This window comes from Scyliorhinus torazame, chromosome 18, assembly GCF_047496885.1.
Source record: "Scyliorhinus torazame isolate Kashiwa2021f chromosome 18, sScyTor2.1, whole genome shotgun sequence".
Classification (NCBI taxonomy): domain Eukaryota; kingdom Metazoa; phylum Chordata; class Chondrichthyes; order Carcharhiniformes; family Scyliorhinidae; genus Scyliorhinus; species Scyliorhinus torazame.
The window spans coordinates 37825028-37844531 of NC_092724.1; the positions used below are offsets into that span (position 1 = coordinate 37825028).

The following is a 19504-nucleotide window of genomic DNA, read 5'->3' on the forward strand; positions in this document are numbered from 1 at the left end:
GCAGAAAATAATAGTCCCGGGGTAGACGATTGGGTTTGTTCTCGAGGGTACATTTGATAGCTGTACTCAAAATAATGAGGGGTCTAGACAGCGTAGATAGACAGAAGCTATTCCCAGTGGCAGAAGGGTTGTGACACAGATTTAGAATGACTGGCAAAAAAATTGACACGGGAAAGAACTGCTTTTAATGCAGCGGGTGGTTATGATCCGGAATGAATTGTCTGAAAAGGTGGTGGAGGCAGATTCAGTTGTGGTTTTCTAAAGTGAATCTGATAGGCACCTGAAGGGAAAAGAATTGGAGGATACAAAGAAAGGATCAGGGAGCAGACAAGATAAATTGCTCTTGTAAGAGGTGGTATGGACATGACAAACCAAATCAGCTTCTGCGCGGCTACCATTCAATGATTCTATGAAAAAAGGTGAAACTGCCTTCAGTAAACACCTTCCTTTGATCTCACCAACAACTAGTTTCATTTGTCTTTTTTAAATTGGCCACTGTTTCTAGCTGCTAATCTGTATCCCTTTCCTGTTGTCCTTGGTCATTGATGATTACCATCATCCTCTTTATCACATTTAAAAAAAAAAAACAATTTTTATTAAGGTTTTCACAGAATAGCAACAACAAAATGAAAAAGGAACCCAACAGGGTTAAATGCAAAACACAGTAAAACAACCCCCATGCCCCCCTCCCCCCTGTACCTAAATTATAAATTAACACCCCGAATTAACACAGAACAGACATAGCAAATATATACACCCCCTCAGAACCCCAGTGTAAATAAACAAAAATAAAATAGAACCCCCCCGAGTTGCTGCTGCTACTGACCATTGTCTACCGTTCTGCCAGGAAGTCTAAGAACGGTTGCCACCGCCTGAAGAACCCTTATACCGACCCTCTTAAGGCAAATTTCACCCTCTCCAATTTAATAAACCCCGCCATATCGTTGATCCAGGATTCTGCGCTTGGGGGTCTTGCATCGTCCACTGAAGAAGAATCCTCCGCCGGGCTACCAGGGCCCCAAAGGCCAGAATACCGGCCTCTTTCGCCTCCTGCATTCCCGGCTTCTCTGCCACCCCAAATATTACGAGCCCCTAGCCCGGCTTGACCCTGGAACCTACCACCCTCGACACCGTCCTCGCTATACCCTCCCAAAATTCCTCCAGCGCTGGGCATGCCCAGAAGATATTGGTGTGATTCGCTGGGCTCCCCGAGCACCTAACACACCTGTCCTCACCCCCAAAGAACCGGCTCATCCTTGTCCCGGTCATGTGTGCCCTGTGCAGCACCTTAAACTGTATGAGGCTGAGCCTCGCGCACGAAGAGGAAGAGTTCACCCTCCCAAGGGCATCTGCCAACGTTCCTTCTTCGATCGCCTCTCCCAACTCCTCCTCCCACTTACCTTTCAACTCCACCACCGAGGCCTCCTCCTCCTCCTCCTGCATCACCTGGTAAGTTTCCGAGATCTTCCCCACTCCCACCCACCCCCCCGAGAGCACCCTGTCCCGTACTGTGAGTGGCAGCAGCCGCGGGAATTCTACCACTTGCCGCCTAGCAAACGCCCTTACCTGTAAGTATCTGAAGGTGTTCCCCGGGGGGAGCCCATACTTGTCCTCCAGCACACCCAGGCTCGCAAACATCCCGTTCACAAACAGGTCTCTCAATCTTCGTATCCCTGCCCTGTGCCACCCCGAAAACCCTCCATCTGTTCTCCCTGGGACAAACTGGTGGTTCCCCCGTATTGGGGTCCACAGCAAGGCCCCAACTTCCCCCCCCTGTGCTGCCTCCACTGCCCCCAGATTTTGAGGGCAGCCGCCACTACCGGGCTCGTGGTATACCTCCTTGGAGGGAGCGGCGGCGGCGCCGTTACCAGGGCCCCCAGACTCGTACCCACACAAGAGGCCATCTCCTGCCTCTTCCATGCAGCCCTCTCCCCCTCCATCACTCACTTGTGCACCATCGCCGCATTGACGGCCCAGTAGTACCCACAGTGGTTGGGCAGCGCCAGCCCCCCTGTCTCTACTCCACTCCAGGAACACCAATCTCACCCTCTGAGTCCCTCGCGTCCACACAAACCCCAATATGGTCCTGTTGACCCGCCTAAAAAATGCCTTCGGGATAAACATGGGGAGCCACTGGAACAGGAACAAAAACCTTGGGAGCACCAGCATTTTGACTGACTGCACCCTACCCGCAAAGGACTGCGGCAACGCGTCCCACCTCTTGAACTCCTCCTCCGTTTGCTCCACCAGCCTTGTGAAATTAAGCCTATGCAGGGCCCCCCAGCTCCTGGCCACCTGGACCCCCAAATACCTGAAGCTCCTCTCCACCCTTTTTAGTGGGAGCTCGCCAATCCCCCTCTCCTGGTCCCCTGGGTGAACCACAAACAACTCGCTCTTCCCCATGTTGAGCTTGTACCCCGAGAAATCCCCGAACTCCCTGAGGATCCTCATTACCTCTGGCATTCTCCCCACCAGGTCCGCCACATATAGCAGCAAGTTGTCCGCACAGAGCGACACCCATTGCTCCTCCCCACCCCGCACCAGCCCCCTCCAGTTCCTCGACTCCCTCAGTGCCATAGCCAGGGGTTCAATCGCTAGTGCGAAGAGCAGGGGGGACAGGGGACACCCCTGCCTCGTCCCTCGGTGCAACCGAAAGTACTCAGACCTCCTCTTGTTCGTGGCCACACTCGCCATCGGGACCTCGTACAACAGCCTAACCCCCCTGACAAACCCCTCCCCAAACCCAAAGCTCTTCAGCACCTCCCACAAGTACACCCACTCTACCCTGTCGAATGCCTTCTCAGCGTCCATCGCCACCACTATCTCCGCCTCCCCCTCCCTCGCCGGCATCATGATCTCCCCCCCCCCGGCCTCATTGAAGGTCCTAACTAGCAACGGGCCCAACAGGTCCATATATTTCTTGTAGAATTCGACCGGGAAACCGTCCGGCCCCGGTGCCTTCCCCGCCTGCATGCTCCCTATCCCTTTGGTCAGCTTCTCCAGCCCAATCGGGGCCCCCAATCCCGCCACCAGTCCCTCCTCCACCTTCGGAAACCTCAATTGGTCCAGTAAGCGGCCCACCCCTCCCTCCTCCAGTGGGGGCTCGGACCGATACAATTCCTCATAAAAGTCCCTGAAGACCCCATTGATGCCCACCCCCCTCGTACCACACTCCCTCCCCTGTCCTTAACTCCCCCAATCTCCCTAGCTGCGTCCCGCTTCTGAAGCTGATGCGCCAGCATCCGGCTTGCCTTTTCCCCGTACTCCTAAATCGACCCCTGGGCCTTCCTCCACTGCACCTCCGCCTTCCTGGTGGTCACCAGGTCGAATTCGGCCTGGAGGCTGCGCCTCTTCCTCAACAGTCCTTCCTCAGGCACCTCCGCATACCTCCTGTCTACCCTCACCATCTCGCCCACCAGCCTCTCCCTCTGCTCCCTCATCTCCTTGTGGGCCCTAATGGAGAACAGCTCTCCCCTAACCACTGCCATCAGCGCCTCCCATACCATCCCCACTCGGACCTCCCCGTTATCGTTGGAGAGGTATTTCTCTATGCTTCCTTGGACACGCTCACTCACCACCTCGTCTGCTAACAGCCCCACCTCCAAGCGCCACAATGGGCGCTGGTCCCTCTCCTCCCCCAGCTCTAGGTCTACCAATGCGGGGCGTGATCCGAAATGGCTATCGCCGAGTACTAGGTATCCTCTACTCTCGCTATCAGCGCCCTGCTCATAATAAAAAAGTCGATCCGGGAATAAGCCTTATGAACATGCGAGAAGAATGAAAATTCCCTATCCCCCGGCCGTGCAAATCTCCAAGGGTCCACCCCTCCCATCTGGTCCATAAACCCCCTCAGCACCTTCGCCGCCGGCTTCCTACCCGTCCTAGACCTGGAGCGATCCATTGCCGGATTCAACACCATGATAAAGTCTCCCCCCATTATCAGGACCCCCACTTCCAAGTCCGGGATCCGACCCAACATGCGCCGCATAAAACCCGCAACATCCCAGTTCGGGGCATACGCATTGACCAGCACCACCCTCTCCCCCTGCAGCTTACCACTTACCATTACGTACCTACCGCCATTGCCTGGCACAATGCTCGACGCCCCGAACGACACCTTTCCCACTAAGATCGCCACCCCTCGATTTTTGGCATCCAGCCCCGAATGAAACACGTGACCTACCCACCCTTTCCTCAATCTTACCTGGTCTGCCACCTTCAGGTGTGTCTCCTGGAGCATGACCACATCCGCCTTCAGCCCCTTCAGGTGCGCGAACACGCGGGCCCGCTTGACCGGCCCGTTCAGTCCCCTTACATTCCAGGTTATCAGCCGGATCAGGGGGCTACCCGCCCCCCATCTCCACCGACTAGCCATAACCCCTCCTCGGCCAGCCACGCGCCCGCACCCCACCCCACGCCCGGCCCGTTACCCACGGCGGCAGACCCCCGTCCCGACCCCCCCTACTCGCTCCAGCTCCCCCTTGACCAGAGCAGCAGCAACTCTATTCCCCCCCCCACCCCCCCGCTAGGAACCCTCCTAGCTGCTTTACTCCCGCATTGCATTTCCGCAAGTCAGCTGACTCCTGCTGACCCTGGCTACTCTCGCCTCTCCTTCGACTCCTCCCATTGTGTGACACACCCTCCTCCTCCATTCCCCATCCGCAGGCTCTCCGCCTCCCCCTTCCATCCCAAGCACGGGAAACAACCCTCGCTTCCCGGCCCCGCCCCCTCCAGTCCTCAGCGCCGGAAGAAGCCCTCGCTTTCCAACTATCCGGCCCCGCCACCTCTGACGCAGCTCCTTTAACAGGCCCAGTCCCCTCACCCCCGACTCGGGCCTCCCCCACGGGGCCCCATCCCCCCTGCCGGCCATCCACCCCTGTTCCATTTGCTTACCCCCCTCCAAGAGCCCCCCCCGACAGACCCAACCAAAACAGTGCCCAACCCGCCTGAACCACCCTCTCCGAACCAAAAAGAAACAAGAGCAAAGAACCCCCCCTCAAAATGTAACACACCAACAGCAATCTCCGACCACCCATCCCGACCCTCAATTTGTGTCCAACTTCTCGGCCTGAACAAAGGCCCACGCCTCCTCCGGAGACTCAAAATAATGGTGCCGGTCCTTGTAGGTGACCCACAGTCGCGCCGGCTGCAACATGCCAAACTTCACCCCCTTCCTGCGCAGCACCGACTTCGCTCGATTGTACCCGGCCCTCCTCTTCGCCACCTCCACACTCCAGTCCTGGTATATTCGAACCTCCACGTTCTCCCACCTGCTGCTCCTCTCCTTGGCCCACCTGAGCACGCACTCCCGATCAGCGAACCGATGATACCGCACCAGCACCGCCCACGGAGGCTCGTTAGCCTGGGCCTCCTCGCCAGCACTCTGTGGGCCCCTTCCAGTTCCAGGGGCCCCTGGAAGGACCCCGCTCCCATCAGCGAGTTCAACATGTGACCACATAGGCCCCCACGTCCGGCCCCTTCGGGAGGCCCAGAATCTGCATGTTCTTCCGCCTCAACTGATTCTCCATCTCCTCGAACCGTTCCTGCCATTTCTTGTGGAGCGCCTCGTGCACCTCCACCTTTACCGCCAGGTCTAAGATCTCGTCCTCATTGTCGGAGATCTTTTGTTGGGCCTTGCGGATCGCCACTCCCTGGGCCATCTGGGTCTCCAGCAGCTTATCGATAGAAGCCTTCATCGGCTCAAGCAGGTCCGCTTTAATCTCCCTGAAGCAGCGCTGGATAACCTCCTGTTGCTCCTGCGCCCACTGCATCCACGCTGCCTGGTCCCCGCCCGCCGCCATTTTGTTCTTCCCTTGCACCTTCTTCGGGTCCACCACCACTTTTTTAGTTGCCCTGCTCCTGGTAAAAGCCATATACTGTCGGGGAACTATTGTACTCTCCTTCCCACAGCGGGAAACGTCGAAACAATTCCGTTGGGGACCCTGAAAAGAGCCCAAATGTCCGTTTTTTGTGGGAGCCACCGAATGTGCGACTTAGCTCCGCATAGTCGCAACCGGAAGTCCTCTTTATCACACTTAATGTTAACTGTCCTGCGCACCATTAGTCTTCGTATGCTGCTTGGTGCTCAGCTATTTCTAGATCTGTTGGCGGAATTCCTATCTTTTTGTTATTTCTTCTCTGTGCTTCAGTCGATCCTGAGTATTTCACCAATTGATCTGCCTGTACAGATTTACTCATCTTGTCTTTGGTTTTTATTTGACCTACTGTTGGTTTGTTCTTGAAATGCTTCCTTTTCATGACAGGCTTCCTTTAAATTACATTGCCACTTTCTCTGTGCCTAGACTGAGTTCACTCTTGTGGTGCTGCATAAATGACAGCCAAGCAGCTACTGAGTGCAGAAGACAGGCTGGGATCCATATCAAAATATCTGATAACAGCAGCACAGGTTATAGTCTTAACCATGTTTGGATCCCAGAATTGATGACCGCGTTTGTAATCTTTCTTCATGAAGCATCCTCCAGAGCCCTTGGGAATAAAATCAAAGCTTGGTTGTTTTGAAGAGAAAGCACCCTCTGATATGCAATTAAAAATATTGTCAATGTTAGACAATGTGCTACATATGACCATTTGCTTTTTGGACAAGGAGGGAAGGGTGGGGGTGCAGAGGCAAAAAAGAGTGATCTGATGCCAGTGGGCAAATGTATGTAAGTTATTGGGGGAGACTTTTACTTCAAGCTCAGTGGTCACTGCAAGACAAGAGACCTTTTGCACGGGTTCAAACTGGTGAAAGGCAAGATTTGTCAGGAATTTCCTTATTTGGAGAGTAAGCACAAATAGAATAAACTTGTTTGGAATCATTTAAGAAACAGTGCATAAGGGACTATAAATGTTTCTAAATGTGTAAATGCTTAAAGTAAGCTTCATTCACTGCCTTCATCTGAATTAATCTTGTGATCTATTTCCAAGATAGATACAACTTATGGCTGCATTTTGTATATTAATTCTCAGCAATGACTCCATATATATTTTACAATCTGGAGGGAAGCATGTTGTGCCTGTGCTGGTGTTTGAAGGAGTTCTGCAATATAGTTTCTCACCCCAGCATTTTCCTCATAACCTGGTATATTTGCCCTCTACAATTACATATTCAAGTGCCTTTCGAAAGTTTCTATGGAATATGTTTATACCACTATTTCAGCTACAGGATAATGTGTTCCATTCTCTCCACATTATTGAAATTAAAAATATTGTCAATGTTAGACATTTATCCCTTAAAATGTTTTTTTTTAAAGAGTACCCAATTCTTTTTTTCCAATTAAGGGGCAATTTGAGCATGGCCAATTCACCTACCCTGCACATCTTTGGGTTGTGGGGGTGGGTTGAGACCCACGCAGACACGGGGAGAATGTGCAAACTCCACATGGACAGTAATCTGGGGCTGGGATCGAACCCGGGTCCATGGCGCATGAGGCAGCAGTGTTAACCACTGTGCCACCATGCTGCCCCTAAGTCCTTCATCCCTGATAAACGTCCTTTGTATTCCTTCCCAGGTTTTAATTTCCTCCTTAAATTGCGGTGCCCAGAGTTGGACATAATACTCCAGCTGAAGTCTAACCAGTGGCCTGTGATGGTCTCACATGATTTCCTTGTTGTTTTTCAATGCCCACATTTACAAAGCCATGATTTCCATACATTTTCTGAACGGCAATATCACTTGTCTTGGGAATAATGTGTTGAAATATAAATGAGCCACTTCAGTTGCTGGATTTATAAATTGAGTCTGAGTAAGCTATCATTGCCGCGTTATAAGAGTAAGTATAAGGTAATGAGTTATAACATTCTATAATTATGAACAACAAGTTACCAAAACACAACATTTAACCCATCAAGTATGCCCCTGTGTTTTAACCAGCAGTACCAAGTTTAGTCCCACTTTTCCTTGTTCCTCCAACTCTCTTAATTAAGAAACCATCATTTTCTCGAGGGGAAGTGCGGGGGGGCGGGGGGGGGGGTTCGATGTTAATAATGGAAAGGGACGGGTCAGGCTCATGGGACAGGGCCTGGTGGTAAGATGATGGTGGATAAGAAGGGTGGGGGGTGGTGAGAGACCCCCAGTTAGGATAGTCACGTGGAACGTGCGGGGGCTGGGAGGCCCAGTCAAGAGGTCAAGGGTGCTTGCGCATCTTAAAAGTTTGAAGGCCGATGTAGCAATGCTGCAGGAAGCTCACCTGAGGGTGAAGGACTAAGTGAGACTTAAAAAGGGCTGGGTTAGTCAGGTGTTTTATTCTGGATTTGACAGAAGAGCTCGAGAGGTAGCGGTAATGGTCAGTAAAAGGGTACGGTTCCAGATGGAGAAGGTGGTTGCAGATCAGGGGGGGAGGTATGTGATTGTGACAGGTGTGCTGGAGGGGAGGCTAGTGACGCTGGTAAATGTATATGGTCCGAATTGGGACGATGTGGGATTCGTGAAGAAGGTATGTGGGACCATCCCCGACTTGGACACACACAAACTGACAGTGGCGGGGGACTGGAACTTGGTGCAGGAGCCAAAATTGGACAGATCAAGGCCGCGCTCGCTGGTCCCGTCAGGGGGGGCGAAGGCACTGGTTGAGCTAATGGTGGAAATGGGAGGTGTGGACCCTTGGAGGTTTCTGCACTCAAGGGAGCGGGAGTACTCGTTTTTCTCAGCGGTCCATAAGGTGTACTTGCGGATTGACTTTTTCATGGTGGGGAAGGCGCTGCTGGCTGGGGTTAAAGGGTCAGAGTACTCTGCAATTGCAATATCAGATCATGCTCCACATTGGGTGGATATGGTACTGGAGAAGGGGATGGTACAGAGACCAGGGTGGAAGTTAGATGCGGGACTGTTGGGGAACCGAGGGTTCTGCGACAAAATTCAATAAGTAATCGAATATATAGGTTTTAACTGCACGGGTGAGGTGTCAAAGGTGGTTGTCTGGGAGGCTTTAAAGGCGGTGGTGAGGGGTGAGGTGATCTCGTTCAGACAAACAGGAGAGGTTGGAATGTCAGAGGGTAATAGATGAGATGCTGGAGGTAGCCAGGAGGTATGCAGAAGATAGGGACCCAGCGCAGTTGGAAAAGAGGAAGGAACTCCAGGCGAGCTTTGACCGATTATCTACCAGGAAGCCGATACGCCAATTGAGGCGAGCAAGGGGGGCAGTTTACGAGCATGGAGAGAAGGCAGGCTGTATGTTGGCGGGTCAGCTCCGTGGGGAGGATGCGGCAAGGGAAATTGTCCAGGTGCAGGTCAGGGCAGGGAAGTTGGTGGGAGCTCCAGATCAGACCAACAAGGTCTTTAAGGAATTCTATGAGAGATTGTACAGGTCAGATCCACCTGGGGGAGGCTGGGAAATGCAGGAATTTCTAGGTGGGCTGGAGTACCCGGGGTTAGGGGAGGGGGACAGGGCTACATTAGAGGGGGCGATAATGGAGCAGGAGATAAAAGATGCAATTGGGAGGATGCTGTCGGGGAAGGTGGCAGGGCCGGATGGGTTTCCGGTGGAATATTATAAAAAATTCAAAAATAAGCTGGTACCGCTGATGGTGGGGATGTTTGAGGAGGCGATAGGGAAGGGATTGTTACCACAAACTTTGGGGCAGGCATCGATTTCCCTGTTACTTAAGAAAGAGAAGGATCCGATGGAGTGTGGGTCGGATAGGCCCATATCACTTTTAAACGTGGACGTAAAGATATTGGCGAAGGTACTGGCAGGTCGGCTAGAGGAGTGCCTCCCGAAGGTGATAGGTGAAGATCAGACGGGGTTTGTGAGAGGGAGGCAGCTCTTTTCGAACATTAGGAGGGTATTGAACGTGGTTATGGTACCGGCGGAGGGGAAGGAAACGGGTGGTTGTGGCATTGGATGCCGAGAAAGCGGTTGACTGGGTAGAATGGGGGTACTTGATGGCAGTTCTAGAGCGGTTTGGAATTGGACCCAGGATTTGTGGAATGGGTAAAGCTATTATTCTTCGGATCCGAGGGCCAGCATCTGCACAAATAACATCAGCTCAGAATACCTTGCTCTCCACCGTGGGACTAGGCATGGATGTCCTATGTCCCCCCTGCTGTTTGCACTTGCGATTGAGCCATTGGCCATCGCATTAAGAAGTTCGGGGTAAGCAAAGGGATAGTGGTGGGGTGGGGTGGGGCGGCGTTAGAGCATAGGGTGTCCTTATATGCTGATAACTTGTTGTTATACGTGTCAGAACCAAGTGTGTCAATAGGGGGAATACTGGAGCTGTTTCGGGTGTTTGGGTCTTTCTCAGGGTACAAATTAAATCTAGACAAGAACAAACAAAGAAAAGTACAGCGCACAGGAACAGGCCCTTCGGCCCTCCAAGCCTGCGCCGACCATGCTGCCCGCCTAAACTAAAATCTTCTACACCTTCAAGAGTGAATATTTTGTGGTGTCTCGGCCAGGGGTGGGGGGCTGCCATTCTGTAAGGCAGGGACTCGCTTTAGATACCTGGGGGTGCAGGTTGCCCGAGATTGAGGGGGGCTCCGTAGGTACAACATTTCCAGTTTGGTGGGGAGGGTGAAAGCTGATCTGGCAAGGTGGGATGGTCTCCCTCTGTCATTGGCAGGTCGGGTACAGGCGGTTAAAATGAATGTGCTGCCACGATTCCTGTTTATTTTTCAATGCCTGCCGATTTTCCCACCAAAGGCTTTTTTAGAGAGATTGAAGGGATGGTTACCTCGTTCATATAGGGAGGGAAGGTGGTCAGAATCAAAAAGGTGCTACTACAGAGAGGAAGGCAGGCAGGGGGTTTGGGTCTTCCGAACCTGATGTATTATTACTGGGTGGCAAATGTGGAGAAGGTATGGAGCTGGGTCAAAGGGGTTGACTACCAATGAGTCAGAATGGAGGAGAGTTTGGGTAGGGGGTCGGGATTGAAGGCGCTAGCGACAGCGCCGCTCCCGACGGCCCCGTGGAGATACTCGGGGAGTCTGGTAGTAATAGCTTTGTTGAGAATTTGGAGGCAGTTTCGACAGCACTTCGGGTTGGGGGCAAGGTCAAGGGAAATGCCGATTCGGGGGAACCATAGATGTTACGTGGGAAGTGGGATGGAAATTTTCGAAGAGGGGAGGAGAAAGGAATTAGGACACTAAAAGATTTATTTCTTGGCGGTCGTTTTGCAGGATTGAAAGAGCTGGGAGTGAAGTATAGGTTGGAACAGGGGGAAATATTTAGATACATGCAGGTTCGAGACTTTGCCAGAAAGGAGATACAGAGCTTCCCAGTAGAGCCGGCTTCCACATTGCTGGAGGAGGTGCTGACGACAGGAGAAGGGGGTAGTATTGGCGGTTTACGGAGCTATTTTGGAGGAGGAGAAGGCGCTGCTAGAATTGATCAAGGCGGACTTCCGGGTGCGGCGATGACCAGCTGAGTCACACGTTTCGGCAGCTCCCTGTGAAACGGACTTTTGGGCTCTTGATAGGAGCCCCAACGGCAATTTTGACGGCTAAAAACACTGTGCGGTAAACCAGAAGGGAATCCCCCTGGATACGGATGGAAAAAGGAGAGGGAAGTGGCCAGATTGCAGTGGATCCTTTAGAACAGCGGCAAGGAAGGCAAGCAAAAACCAAGATGGCGTCGGAAGGTGGCAGTTTAACATGGGGCCCTGAACAACAAGAGTTCTTGAAATGCTGTGTGGAAGAGATCAAAAAGGAAATGAAGAAAGAGCTGTTGGCCCCGATACTACAGGCGATCGAAGGGCTAAAGGAGGAACAAAAGACCCAGGAGCGGGAGCTTCGGGTCGTGAAGGCAAAGGCAGCCGAGAATGAGGACGATATACAGGGCCTGGTGGTGAAGACGGAGACGCAGGAGGCACATCAGAAACGATGTGTGGAAAGGTTGGAGGCACTGGAAAACAACGCAAGGAGGAACAACCTGAGGATTCTTGGTCTTCCTGAAGGTGTGGAGGGAGCGGACGTCGGGGCATATGTGAGCACGATGCTGCACTTGTTAATGGGAGCGGAGGCCCCGGCAGGCCCGTTGGAGGTGGAGGGAGCATACCGAGTGATGGCGCAAGGACCGAGAGCAGGAGAAATTCCCAGAGCCATAGTGGTGAGATTCCTCCTTTTTAAGGATAGAGAAATGGTCCTTAGATGGGCGAAGAAAACTCGGAGTAGTAAATGGGAGAACGCGGTGATCCGCGTTTATCAAGACTGGAGTGCGGAGGTGGCGAGAAGGAGGGCGAGCTTTAATCGGGCCAAGGCGGTGCTTCATAAAAAGAAGATAAAATTTGGAATGCTGCAATCGGCAAGACTGTGGGTCACATATCGAGAGAGGCACCACTACTTTGAGACGGCGGATGAAGCGTGGACTTTTATTGTGGAAGAAAAACTGGAATGAGCGGGTTATTAAAAAGAACGTTCGAACAAAGTGGTGGGGCGAATGTGGGGGGCAAAGAGGGGTTTTATGTACTAATCCTGCGATGTGGTAACTTTTCTCTCTCCCACAGGTGGTGATGGGGGGAGGAGGGGAGGTGGAGGAGATGGGGCGTTGGCCATTGGGGGCGGGGCCAAGGGAGAAGCGCGGGCTTGGTTCCCGCGCTATGATAATCATGGCGGGAATAGAGAAGCAGGAAGGAGGGGGCGTCGCACGGTGCGAGCCGAGGTCACGGGGGGAAGCCGAGGTCAGCCAGAGTTTGCTGACTTCTGGGAGCAACATGGGGGGAGTAATTACGCTAGCGGGGGATCTAGCGGGGGGGGTGGGAGGGGGGAATTACTGGGTTGCTGCTGCTGGGGAGAGGGGGGAGCTGGTATGGGAGAGGATGGGCGGGGGGGGCACCGCCTGGGGGAGATACAGCTGCGTGGGAACCGGGTGAGGAGCTGGAAAAAGGTGATGGCTAATCGACAAGGGGGGGGGGGGTAGGAAGCCCCCCAACTCGGCTGATCACGTGGAACGTGAGAGGGCTGAACGGGCCGATAAAGAGGGCACGGGTACTCGCACACCTTAAGAAACTTAAGGCAGATGTGGTTATGTTACAGGAAACGCACCTGAAACTGATAGACCAGGTTAGGCTACGCAAAGGATGGGTGGGGCAGGTGTTCCATTCGGGGCTAGATGCGAAAAACAGGGGGGTGGCTATATTAGTGGGGAAGCGGGTAATGTTCGAGGCAAAGACTATAGTGGCGGATAACGGGGGCAGATACGTGATGGTGAGTGGCAAACTACAGGGGGAGACGGTGGTTTTGGTAAACGTATATGCCCCGAACTGGGATGATGCCAATTTTATGAGATGGATGCTAGGACGCATTCCGGACCTAGAGATGGGAAAGCTGATAATGGGGGGAGATTTTAATACGGTGTTGGAACCAGGGCTGGATAGGTCGAAGTCCAGGACTGGAAGGAGGCCGGCAGCAGCCAAGGTACTTAAAGATTTTATGGAGCAGATGGGAGGTGTAGACCCGTGGAGATTTAGCAGACCTAGGAGTAAGGAGTTCTCGTTTTTCTCCTATGTCCATAAAGTCTACTCGCGAATAGACTTTTTTGTGCTGGGTAGGGCATTGATCCCGAAGGTGAGGGGAACGGAGTATACGGCTATAGCCATTTCGGATCACGCTCCACACTGGGTGGACTTGGAGATAGGGGAGGAAACAGGAGGGCGCCCACCCTGGAGAATGGACATGGGACTAATGACAGATGAGGGGGTGTGTCTAAGGGTGAGGGGGTGCATTGAAAAGTACTTGGAACTCAATGATAATGGGGAGGTCCAGGTGGGAGTGGTCTGGGAGGCGTTGAAGGCGGTGGTTAGAGGGGAGCTGATATCAATAAGGGCACATAAAGGGAAGCAGGAGAGTAAGGAACGGGAGCGGTTGCTGCAAGAACTTTTGAGGGTGGACAGACAATATGCGGAAGCACCGGAGGAGGGACTGTACAGGGAAAGGCAAAGGCTACATGTAGAATTTGACTTGCTGACTACAGGCACTGCAGAGGCACAATGGAGGAAGGCACAGGGTGTACAGTACGAATATGGGGAGAAGGCGAGCAGGTTGCTGGCACACCAATTGAGGAAAAGGGGAGCAGCGAGGGAAATAGGGGGAGTGAGGGATGAGGAAGGAGAGATGGAGCGGGGAGCGGAGAGCGGAGAGAGTGAATGGAGTGTTCAAGACATTTTATAAAAAATTATATGAAGCTCAACCCCCGGATGGGAGGGAGAGAATGATGGGCTTCTTGGATCGGCTAGAATTTCCCAAGGTGGAAGAGCAGGAAAGGGTGGGACTGGGAGCACAGATCGAGGTAGAAGAAGTGGTGAAAGGAATTAGGAGCATGCAGGCGGGAAAGGCCCCGGGACCGGATGGATTCCCAGTCGAATTCTATAGAAAATATGTGGACTTGCTCGCCCCGGGACTGACGAGGACCTTTAATGAGGCAAAGGAAAGGGGACAACTGCCCCCGACTATGTCTGAAGCAACGATATCGCTTCTCTTAAAGAAGGAAAAGGACCCGCTACAATGCGGGTCCTATAGACCTATTTCCCTCCTAAATGTAGATGCCAAGGTCCTGGCCAAGGTAATGGCAATGAGAATAGAGGAATGTGTCCCGGGGGTGGTCCACGAGGACCAAACTGGGTTTGTGAAGGGGAGACAGCTGAACACGAATATACGGAGGTTGTTAGGGGTAATGATGATGGCCCCACCAGAGGGAGAAACGGAGATAGTAGTGGCGATGGATGCCGAGAAAGCATTTGATAGAGTGGAGTGGGATTATTTGTGGGAGGTGTTGAGGAGATTTGGTTTTGGAGAGGGGTATGTTAGATGGGTGCAGCTGTTGTATAGGGCCCCAGTGGCGAGCGTGGTCACGAATGGACGGGGATCTGCATATTTTCGGCTCCATAGAGGGACAAGGCAGGGATGCCCTCTGTCCCCATTATTGTTTGCACTGGCGATTGAGCCCCTGGCGATAGCGTTGAGGGGTTCCAAGAAGTGGAGGGGAGTACTTAGGGGAGGAGAAGAGCACCGGGTATCTTTGTATGCGGACGATTTGCTACTATACGTGGCGGACCCGGCGGAGGGGATGCCAGAAATAATGCAGATACTTGGGGAGTTTGGGGATTTTTCAGGGTATAAATTGAACATGGGGAAAAGTGAGTTGTTTGTGATGCATCCAGGGGAGCAGAGTAGAGAAATAGAGGACCTACCGTTGAGGAAGGTAACAAGGGACTTTCGTTACCTGGGGATCCAGATAGCTAAGAATTGGGGCACATTGCATAGGTTAAATTTAACGCGGTTGGTGGAACAGATGGAGGAGGATTTCAAGAGATGGGATATGGTATCCCTGTCAATGGCAGGGAGGGTGCAGGCGGTTAAGATGGTGGTCCTCCCGAGATTCCTCTTTGTGTTTCAGTGCCTCCCGGTGGTGATTACGAAGGCTTTTTTTAAAAGGATTGAAAAGAGCATCATGGGTTTTGTGTGGGCCGGGAAGACCCCGAGAGTGAGGAAGGGATTCTTACAGCGTAGCAGGGATAGGGGGGGGCTGGCACTACCGAGCCTAAGTGAGTATTATTGGGCCGCTAATATTTCAATGGTGAGTAAGTGGATGGGAGAGGAGGAGGGAGCGGCGTGGAAGAGATTAGAGAGGGCGTCCTGTAGGGGGACTAGCCTACAGGCTATGGTGACAGCCCCATTGCCGTTCTCACCGAGGAACTACACCACAAGCCCGGTGGTGGTGGCTACACTGAAGATTTGGGGACAGTGGAGACGGCATAGGGGAAAGACTGGAGCCTTGGGGGGGTCCCCGATAAGAAACAACCATAGGTTTGCCCCGGGGGGAATGGATGGGGGATATGGAATGTGGCAAAGAGCAGGAATAACGCAACTGAAAGATCTGTTTGTGGATGGGAAGTTCGCGAGTCTGGGAGCGCTGACCGAGAAATATGGGTTGCCCCAAGGGAATGCATTCAGGTATATGCAACTGAGGGCTTTTGCGAGGCAACAGGTAAGGGAATTCCCGCAGCTCCCGACACAAGAGGTGCAGGACAGAGTGATCTCAAAGACATGGGTGGGGGATGGTAAGGTGTCAGATATATATAGGGAAATGAGGGACGAAGGGGAGACTATGGTAGATGAACTAAAAGGGAAATGGGAAGAAGAGCTGGGGGAGGAGATCGAGGAGGGGCTGTGGGCAGATGCCCTAAGCAGGGTAAACTCGTCGTCCTCGTGTGCCAGGCTAAGCCTGATTCAGTTTAAGGTATTACACAGGGCACATATGACTGGAGCACGGCTCAGTAAATTTTTTGGGGTGGCGGATAGGTGTGCGAGGTGCTCGAGAAGCCCAGCGAATCATACCCATATGTTTTGGTCATGCCCGGCACTACAGGGGTTTTGGATGGGGGTGACAAAGGTGCTTTCAAAAGTAGTAGGAGTCCGGGTCGAACCAAGCTGGGGGTTGGCTATATTTGGGGTTGCACAAGAGCCGGGAGTGCAGGAGGCGAGAGAGGCCGATGTTTTGGCCTTTGAGTCCCTAGTAGCCCGGCGCAGGATATTGCTAATGTGGAAAGAAGCCAAGCCCCCGGGGGTGGAGACCTGGATAAATGACATGGCGGGGTTTATAAAGCTAGAGCGGATTAAGTTCGTCCTAAGGGGGTTGGCTCAAGGGTTCACCAGGCGGTGGCAACCGTTCGTCGAATACCTCGCAGAAAGATAGACGGAATGGGAAAAAGAAGGCAGCAGCAGCAGCCCAGGATCGGGGGGGGGGGGGGGGGGGGGAGGAACCAGAAGGACTCTCAGGGTTGTTAACATATACTGTATAGTATGTATAGGTCGTTGCTACAGATAATTATATATTGGACTGTTAAATTATATTTTTGGAGAGTGTTACTTGTGACAAGGCAGTTGCCAATTAGGGCTAGTTTTCATTTTTGTTATTTATTATTTATTCATTTTTTGTTTATAAAATAGGTCATTGTTATTTGTGTTGTTATAATATTGTGTAAAGGATGCACAATGTACTGTGTTGGTTGACCAAAAATTTTCAATAAAATATTTAACTTAAAAAAAAAGAATTGATCAAGGCAAAGTGGGAGGAAGAGTTGGGAGAGGGTATAGAGGAGGAGTGTGAGGTGCTCCGGAGGATGAACGCCTCCACCTCGTATGCGAGGTTGGGGCTGATACAGCTGAAGGTGGTGTATGGAGCGCACCTTACAAGGGCGAGGATGAGCCGGCTCTTTGAGGGGGTAGAAGATGTGTGTGAATGTTGCGGGGGAGGCCCCGTAAATCATGTTCTTATGTTTTGGTCCTGTCCAAAGCTGGAGGATTACTGGGAGGAGGTGTTTATGGTAATCTCTAAAGTGGTGCACGTGAAACTGGACCCGGGCCCTCGGGAGGCCATATTCGGGGTGTCGGACCAGCCAGGGTTGGAAACGAGTGCGGAGGCAGATGTTGTCGCCTTCGCCTCGTTGATCGCCCGAAGGCGGATCCTGTTGGGGTGGAGATCAACCCCTCCACCCTGTGCCCTGGCGTGCGGGGGGATCTGCTGGAATTCTTAATGCTTGAACTGAGGGAAGGATGGAAGGGTTCTACAATTCATGGGCGTTATTCATTATGCACTTTTGAGAATTGGATCGCATCGAACATTCGGGGGGTTTGGGTCTGGGATGGTTGCGGGGAGGGGCACTATGCGTTAATGGTGAGTATGGGTGATTCCTGATTCCTCTTTGTCATTTGTTTATGTTAACATCCGGGCTAATGTTTGGGAGTTTGGTGGGAGGATGGGGATTGACATTACATTCGTTACTGATTATTGTTTATTGTTGGGTGTAAATTTGGGAGAAAATGTGAAAAAGGAGGAGAATAAAAAAATATTTATAAAAAAATTAAGAAACCATCCAAATTATCATAAGTTAATTTGATTGTAATTTACTGGATTCTGGAACAATACCGACATTACAAGCTCAACAAATTATTGGTTTCTGTTGATAAACTTGGAACCTCCATATCACATAATTCCCAGAAAAAGAGTTAACTGTGCTTGGAACCTGATGCTTCTGAATAAATGTTTCAGATTTTCAGACAATTATGGTTAGTATAAAAATAGATCTGAATTGTAATGATTATGGTAAAGATCTTCGAAATTTAGAGAACGGAAGGCCATTCAGCAGATGTATGTGCTAGTAGTTTGCGAGAGCGATAGATTCAGTCCATTGGTCAGTAAGATTGTAAATGAGGAGCACAAATTTAAGAATTAACGGAGAGATTGGAAAAATATGTTTCTTGAAATGGGAATTGTACATCACAGACATTTGAAGTCAAGTTCTTAAACTCTTCTAAAAAGGAGTTGGGTGGTTTCATAATAAACAGATGGAAGAGCAAGGAAAAGTGGAATTAAATTGGTATTGCTGGTAAAAACATAGTTGCAGACTTGGGTTAAATCTTAATTGTTCAGAATTATAAAATGTTATAAAATTTGATGTGCTACCAAACCTGGAGATATGACAAATGATGATGAGAATTGTGAAAGGCAGTGGGAGGACATTCATATCATTGATAGATAGATAGGGGAAGATCGAGTGGAAATTTAAGTAACTTTAAATTTTAAATTAGAAACTTAGAATTTACAGTGCAGAAGGAAGCCATTCGTCCCATCGAGTCTGCACTAACCCACTGAAAGAGCACCCTACTTAAGCCCATGCCTCCATCCTACTCCCGTATCCCAGTAACCCCACCTAACCTTTTGGAGACGAAGGGGCAATTTAGCCTGCCAATCCACGGAACCTGCATATCTTTGGACTGTGGGAGGAAACTGGAGCATCCTGAGGAAACCCACGCAGACACGGAGGAAATACAAACTCCACACAGACAGTGACCCAAGGCCGGAATTGGACCCCAGTTCCTGGAGCTGTGAGGCAGTGCTAGCCTCCATGCCACCCCAAATGATATGAATACTCCCTATGCAAAAAATGGCTGGTCTTGCTACCTCCTATATCACTGGCCTTCTATTAATATCACAGTGAAAGGTATAGAGAACAATTAAAAATATCCAAATACAATGCAGTCAGAGAGCAAAGGGATCTTGGTGTGCTGATGCACGGGTCACTAAAGGCAGCACCATAAAAAGATAGGACCAAAAATAAGTAAAACAAGATTCTAGTTTTTCATTGTGGCATTAAATTAAAAAAAGTGAAGAATATTAAAGTTGTAGACATTACACTGCATTTGGAATATTTTAAATAGTGTCGGGCATACCTTTATAAAAATTACTTTAAGATAATGAAAAAATTGTAGCATTGATTGATTGGCATGTTATGAAAGTTGAAGTTTTACAGTTATAAAGAGAAACCTGATAGGTGAAGTCTTTGTTTCATTAGAGTTAGGATGATTAGCTGCCTGTTTCTGTCATCTAACGTTTAAGATTACTTTCATGTTTCATCACCACCCTCTGTTTACTGGCCACAAAGGTAATTACAGATGAGGGCCGTCATTCGATCTATCCAGCTCGTTCTTCCATATTGCAGCATTAAACCATCTGCAGAGTTTCTGCCTTAATAGCTAGTCCATTGCAGAGCATATTCTCAATCCGTT

The 19504-nt window shown here is 51.1% G+C and overlaps 1 protein-coding gene across 6 annotated transcripts in view; it reads left to right on the forward strand.

Moving 5' to 3' along the window:
• Positions 1-19504, forward strand: part of LOC140395129 (ran-binding protein 3-like) — a 126927-nt gene that overhangs the window by 29273 nt on the left and 78150 nt on the right. The gene's annotated exons all lie outside the window — the stretch shown is intronic.